The sequence below is a fragment of the Moschus berezovskii genome, chromosome 14 (genome assembly GCF_049115385.1).
Source record: "Moschus berezovskii isolate FMDL1 chromosome 14, NW_MosBer_1.0, whole genome shotgun sequence".
Lineage (NCBI taxonomy): Eukaryota > Metazoa > Chordata > Mammalia > Artiodactyla > Moschidae > Moschus > Moschus berezovskii.
This window is the reverse complement of record NC_142473.1, coordinates 57,375,030-57,381,166: the sequence shown is the minus strand read 5'-3', so window position 1 is coordinate 57,381,166 and position 6,137 is coordinate 57,375,030. Positions and strand designations below refer to the sequence as shown.

General features: G+C 36.7%; 1 non-coding gene across 1 annotated transcript; it reads left to right on the top strand.

Annotated features, from left to right (window-relative positions):
• The first annotated feature begins 1,647 nt into the window (after positions 1 to 1,647).
• LOC129554952 (U6 spliceosomal RNA) lies at positions 1,648 to 1,754 on the top strand. Its single transcript, XR_008685676.2, has one exon. It is a non-coding gene; the product is annotated as a U6 spliceosomal RNA (small nuclear RNA).
• The last annotated feature ends 4,383 nt before the right edge of the window (positions 1,755 to 6,137 follow it).

The window sequence follows — 6,137 nt, the reverse complement described above, 5'->3', positions numbered from 1 at the left end:
TAAACCCCTAATTATACATTATATAGCTTGTAGATTATCAAGGTCTTGAACCTCTATTTGCCACTTCTGCTAAATACCTGCTGAATACCCATTCTTTTTCCTTATCATTAGAAATTTGATTTCCCAGGAGTGGCCAGGTGACATACTTCTAACCAATGAGATGTAAGGGGAAAGTCTACTGGATAGGGGTCGTGGGAAAACAACTGCTTTTCCTGTATTAAAAGAAGATGGGTGGGCTAACTTGACTGACATACACTTTAAGTCCTTTACCTTTCACTCCTCTGCTTATCTAGAATTCAGATACAATGATAAGGTGGTTTAGTAATCTTTTTAAAATAGTCTCTTTTTTAAGAGCATTTCTAGGTTCACAGTAAAATTAAATGTAAGAGTTGGACACGAAGATACACAGATTTCCCCAATACCCCTGCCTCTATACACACATAGTCAGCCTCTCCAACTATCCACATCCCCCAGAGTAGTAATTTGTTACAACTGATGAACTTACATTGGCACATCTTACTCACCTAAAGTCTATAGTTTACATTATCTTTTACTCTTGGGGTTACATATTCTATGAGTTTGGACAAATGTATTGTGACCTATATCCACTGCTACAGTATCATATGGAATAGTTTCACTGCCCTACAAATCCTTTGTTCTTTCATTCCTCTCTCCTAACTAACTCCTAACAAACAATAGTCTTTTTACTATCTCCATAGTTTTTCATTTTGGAATCATACAATATTAGCCTTTTCAGATTGGCTTCTTTTGGCTTAAGTTTCCTCCATGTCTTTTCATGTGTTGATAGTTCATTTCTCAGCAGGAAAGAAGAGAGTCGACTCTTGGACAACACAGATTTGAATTGTCAGGGTACATTTATATTGTACATATAATTTTATACTGTATATACATATATAGCTTTGATTAGAAGGACCTTTGTTGGCAAAGTGAACAGTGTGAAATCTGGGAGGTGGAAACACAAATATAGCGGGCCAACTATGGGGTTCAAGCATCTGTGGATTTTGGTAACTGTGGTTAGTCCTGGAACCAATCCCCTGCGAATATTGTGGGACAAATATACTATGTGGTCCAGATAATACAAGTGTTTTTATCCATTCACCTACTAAAGGACATCTTGGTTGCTTCTAAGGTTTGGCAATTATGAATAAAGCTACTACAAACATCCATGTGCAGGCTTTTGTGTATGTATTAGTTTTCACCTCCTTTGGGTAAATACCAGGGAGTATAATTGCTGGATTTATTGGTAAGCATATGTTTAGTTTCATGAGATACCGCCAAAACTGTCTTCCAAAGCAGCTGTACTATTTTCCATTCCTAACTGCACTGAATGAGAATTCCTGTTGCTCCACATCCTTGTCAGCATTTGGTATTGTCAGTGTTCTGAATTTTGGCCATTCTAATATGTGTGTGGTGGTATCTCACTGTTGTTTTAATTTGAATTCCCACGATGACAAATTATGTGGAACATCGTTTCATTACTTGCTATCTGTGTATCTTCTTTGGTGAAATGTCTGTTAAACTCTTTGGTCAATATTTTTGGGGGGCTTTGGTCAATATTTTTTGGGGGGTCCATTTTTTAAATTGGGTTGTCATTTTCCTGTTGTTGAGTTTTAAGAATTCCTTGTAGTGCTCACTTCGGCAGCACATATACTAAAATTGGAACGATACAGAGAAGATTAGCATGGCACCTGTGCAAGGATGTCACGCAAATTCGTGAAGCGTTCCATATTTTTAACACTCTCCGACACAAGTCACAGCAGGATCCTCCATGACCGACCTCCCAGAATATTGGAAATAAAAGCAAAAATAAGCGAATGGGACCCAATTAAAGTTAAAAGCGTCTGCACAACAAAGGAAACTATAAGCAAGGTGAAAAGACAGCCTTCAGAATGGGAGAAAATAATAGCAAATGAAGTAACTGACAAAGAATTAATCTCAAAAATATACAAGCAACTCCTGCAGCTCAATTCCAGAAAAATAAATGACCCAATCAAAAAATGGGCCAAAGAACTAAACAGACATTTCTCCAAAGAAGACATACAGATGGCTAACAAACACATGAAAAGATGCTCAACATCACTCATTATCAGAGAAATGCAAATCAAAACCACAATGAGGTACCATTTCATGCCAGTCAGAATGGCTGCTATCCAAAAGTCTACAAGCAATAAATGCTGGGGAGGGTGTGGAGAAAAGGGAACCCTCTTACACTGTTGGTGGGAATGCAAACTAGTACAGCTAGTATGGAGAACAGTGTGGAGATTCCTCAAAAAACTGGAAATAGAACCGCGATACAACCCAGCAATCCCACTTCTGGGAATAAACACGAAGGAAACCAGAATTGAAAGAGACACGTGTACCCCAATGTTCATCACAGCACTGTTTATAATAGCGAGGACATGGAAGCAACCTAGATGTCCATCTGCAGACGAATGGATAAGAAAGCTGTGGTACATATACACAATGGAGTATTACTCAGCCATTAAAAAGAATACATTTGAATCAGTTCTAATGAGGTGGATGAAACTGGAGCCTATTATACAGAGCGAAGTAAGCCAGAAAGAAAAACACCAATACAGTATAATAACACATATATATGGAATTTAGAAAAATGGTAACGATAATCATATGTGTGAGATAGCAAAAGAGACATAGATATATAGAACAGTCTTTTGGACTCTGTGGGAGAGGACAAGGGTGGGATGATTTGGGAGAATGGCATTGAAACATGTATATTATCATATGTGAAATGAATTGCCAGTCCAGGTTCGATCCATGATACAGGATTCTCAGGGCTGGTGCACTGGGATGACCCAGAGGGATGATATGGGGAGGGAGGTGGGAAGGGGGTTCAAGATGGGGAACACACGTACACCCATGGTGGATTCATGTCAATGTATGGCAAAAGCCAATACAATATTGTAAAGTAATTAGCCTCCAATTAAAATAAATTAATTAAAAAAAAGAATTCATTGTATATTTTGAATAACAGTCCTTTATCAGTATGTCTTTTACAATTATTTTCTCCCAGTCTGTATGTTTTCTTTTCATTCTCTTAACAGTGTCTTTCACAGTGCAGAAATTTTTAATTTTAATGAAGTCCAGCTTACTAATTCTTTCCTTCAGGGACTGTGCCTTTGGTGTTATATCTAGAAAGCCATCACCAAACCAAGGTCATCTGTCATGGCAATGTGTAGAGGGAAAGGAAGTGTTCTGTAGTTCTAAGACTAGGTTGTTGTTGTTTAGTTGCTCAGTTGTGTTTGACTCTTTTGCGACCCTGTGGACTGAAGCTTGCCAGGCTCCTCTGTTCAGGGGATTTTCCAGGCAACAAATCTGGAGTGGGTAGCCATTTCCTTCTCCAGGGGCTCTTTCCAACCCAGGGATCAAACCAGCGTCTCCTTCTCCAGAAAGCTTAAACTAAGTCCTCAACTTATTAGATATTACTTTTCTATTGTGAGATAATAATATCCACCCAATAGACATTATTAGATATTATTACAAGGTTTATAGCTGCAGGTGCTGGAATTCAAAAAGAATGTCCTTTTAGCGTGCTTGTTACTTCAGTGGTATTTTTTCGATGGCAATATGATAAAAGAGGCTTGATACTTGTCATTTTGATCTTTCAACATCCAAATATTGTTCTTATGGTTGCTGTGGAGAAGGATGGAGGGAAGGGATAGTTAGGGAGTTTGGAATGGATATGTACACACTAAATATGTTTAAAATGGATAATCAACAAGGACTTTCTGCATAACATATGGAATTCTGCTCAATGTTATGCAGCAGACTGGATGGGAGGGGAGTTTGGAGGACAATGGATACATGTATATATATGGTTGAGTCCTTTTGCTGTTCACCTGAAACTGTCACAACAATGTTAATTGACTCTACCCCAATACAAACTAAAAAGTTTTTTTAAAAAAAATATGAGACTTGTCTTATTTTATTAATTTTGCCTAAAATGCCATATCCCCATTGCCTAACTTCTATTTATTCTTTAGTTCCAAGCTATGCTATAAAGTGAAACCATTTATATCTGTTTAAAAGAGAAAATATTTTGGAATATGCTTAAGACTTCTAAGATCTCTACACTGAAAACTATATAACCTTGCTGGGAGAAATTAAAGAAACCTTTTAAAAATAAAGAGATACATCATTTTCATGGATTGGAAAACTCAATATTGTTAAAATAACTATCCCCAAATTGATGTAGAGATTTAACACAATCCCAGTCATACTCTCAGTATGCTTTTTGGGGGTAGAAATTTACGAGTTTACTCTAAAAATTACATGGAAATGCAAAGGACCTAGAAAACTCAAAGAACATTGAAAAATCAGGACAAAGTTTGAGGACTCAGGCTACCTGTTTTCAAATTTTACAATGCATAGCTATTACTTCTCTTAGGCTACCTTCCATGGCCCTTCCGGTCTGGGTTGTTTCTCTTCTGTTCTTCTGTAGTATTCTGGACTACCATCATTAAAGCACTTAGCACAGTGCATGTCAATGATGTATTATTTGCTTATGTTCCCCACCTTAGGTTTCATAAGGGCATAGACCAGAATCTATCTGGCTTATCACTAAATCTGCACCACTTGCAGAAGGGTGCCTGCACACTACAGACATGCAAGTATTTACTGCATTAAGTTGTACTTAAATAATTTTTATTAAAAAGTTAATATTTTAAAAGAAAATTCATAAAGATCATCTTTTGCTTGAGAGCTATTTATCCAACTGGCCAGGATTAGTTTATCTGGTTTAATTTTAAAAGACAGTAATATTACCATGGGGCTTCCCAGGTGGCGCTAGTGGTAAAGAACCTAAGAGACGTGAGCTAGGTCGAGAAGATCTCCTGGAGGAGGTCATGGGAACCCACTCCAATATTCCTTCCTGGAGAATCCCATGGACAGAGAAGCCTGGCAGGCTATGGTCCATAGGGTCACAAAGAGTCAGACATGACTGAAGAAACTTAACAGGCATACAAGCACTATATTACCATGACAGAAATAAATAGATTAAGATCATGCAATTCAACTCAAAAAATTAAATCAACCCTTTGGAAATTAAATGTCTTAAGCACGTACAATATATTGCTCAGTAATTGTACTCCCAAGAAGCTAGCTGTAAAAGGCAAAAACAACTTTATGAACAAAATGTTCATTGCTATTGTTATTTATTATAGAAAAAATGGAGACAAGCTAAGAGTCACACAAAATGAGATTCATTTTTAAAAAATAATATGGCAGATCAACTTGATGTAATATTTTACAGCCAAAAGATGATTATCAAAATAATATAATAGCTCTTAAAATGGGTTTTTTAAATTAATCTTCCTGCTATAACTAGATAACAAAGCTCAATTAATATTTTTCACCATATTTTAAATCATGGGAGAAAGGTAACAAGCCAACAAGAAATTACCAGGCCAAAAGTAAAGGAAAAAGAGAGGTAACAGTTGAAATGTGGCTTTTTTTCCTGAAAGCATTTGTCAATCCTTAATATTTTGAACCTGAAATTAAAAAGCCTTTTGGGCAAGAAAGAAAATAAACCTTAGAGCCTACAAAAGACTGAGAGTCTCAGGAGAAACTTCTCACAATATGTTGGGACTTCACACCCAGAGTAAAGATAAACTAGGAGAAAAATACCTTACACAGAATGACATCCTAAGTAGGGTAGTAAGAGCACCAGAGAATTACAAGCCTTAACGTAGCTGAACTCAGGAACTTAGCAGAAACAAATACAAATCCTTTCTAGACAAAAGTACTTTCCTTGCAAGTCTAAACTTATTCATACAAATAGTTGGTCAAATATAATGTCCAACACAAACACAAAACTCACAAAGAAACCAGACTCTATAATCAAGAACTAGGCAAAGGAAACAAATTCACAAAGATTTCAGATACTGAACAACAACGTTGACTACAGATAAAGGAAAACACAACTTTGGAGATCTCTGTAGAGAATAAGAAATCACAAAAAGGGCTACAATAAGTTTGTAAAAGAATCTAAAAGAATTCTAGAAATAAAAAATACAGTAACTGAAATTAAAACCCCAAAGGTGTGGGTGAACATTTTCAGGTACTAAAAGCGCCCGCCACCCCATCGCCCCAAACTTTGG